Genomic DNA, 1,283 nt, shown 5'->3' on the forward strand with positions numbered 1-1,283 from the left:
ATTAAATAACACATCCATACTAGACTTAGTATTGAGACATATTAGTATGTAGGTATATTAGCATATAGATATACTCTTATAAGACATAACCAGTACATGGACATATCAGTATATAAATATATTAGTATACAGACATACCAGCATATAAATGCCCAGAAACCATACGGTCTTTCTACAGTACTATCACTTTAAGTCCTTTTCGTATCCCTTTTTAACATATTCATTTTAAATAATAAGCCCTTATATAGCGGAATGCATATTAAAAGTCAAACATGTACAAATAAACACGTAAGGAATTACTTCTGCAGCAAAAGGAAAATCACTCCACGGGGAAGAGTGGTGTTGAACTCTTTTATATTTTAACATTTACTGGGCATCAACATGGCGTCTACTACTGTTTTCCCCTGTGAATTAAGAGAATTGCAATTTAAGATACTGCATAATATTTATCCTGCTAACAAATCTGTTTCGAGATTTGCCGCTGTGGATGGTAAATGTGAATTTTGTAAAAATTGAAGAAGAAACTGTTCTACATCCATTCTGGGAGTGTCAGTTCTCTGTGGAGTTCTGGGGGGGGGGGGGGGGAGAGGATGAGAGGAGCGGAGAGATAGGGGGAAGGGAGAGAGAGAGAGAGAGGGAGAGAGAGAGGATGGAGAGAGAGAGGAGAGAGGATGGGAGAGGGAGAGAGGAGGATAGGAGAGAGAGGATGGGAGAGAGAGAGGAGGAGGGAGAGAGAGAGGAGGGAGGAGAGAGGATGGGAGGAGAGAGGAGAAGAGGAGGGAAGGAGAGACGAGAGGGAGAGAGAGAGAGGAGGGATGAGAGAGAGAGAAAGAGGAGAGATGGGAGAGAGAGGAGAGGAGAAGAGAAGAGAGTGAGAGAGAATGAGAGAGAGGATGGAGAGGGAAGAGGAGATGAGAGAGAGAGAGAGGAAGGAACGGAGAGAGAGATGAGACGAGAGGAGAGAGAGCGAAAAGAGAGAGGAGAGAGGGAGAAGAGAGAGAGAGGACTATCACAGAACGCTGCGCGGCCAGTTGAGGAGTTGTATTCATCCGAGTACGGATATTGACTCGTATTACTCGGATAATACTTGTACTCGGCTAAAGTGCTTTAATCCGTACCGGATACTCGTTTCAGCCGAGTACTCGGATACATCCCTAATAAAAAAGCATTAACCAAAGGGATGATTTTCAATTTTGACGGGAGGACAACACCAGGGTGAACAATGACATCTTTTGCCTCAATTTCATTTGGCGATTCATTTTGAATATTTAAATAATTATCAT

General features: G+C 42.6%; 1 protein-coding gene across 1 annotated transcript in view; it reads left to right on the top strand.

The window, feature by feature from the left end:
• usp34 (ubiquitin specific peptidase 34) overlaps window positions 1-1,283 on the top strand; it is a gene marked incomplete in the record, with an annotated part of 152,736 nt that overhangs the window by 69,619 nt on the left and 81,834 nt on the right.

This window comes from Etheostoma spectabile, chromosome 5 (assembly GCF_008692095.1).
Source record: "Etheostoma spectabile isolate EspeVRDwgs_2016 chromosome 5, UIUC_Espe_1.0, whole genome shotgun sequence".
NCBI classification, from domain to species: domain Eukaryota; kingdom Metazoa; phylum Chordata; class Actinopteri; order Perciformes; family Percidae; genus Etheostoma; species Etheostoma spectabile.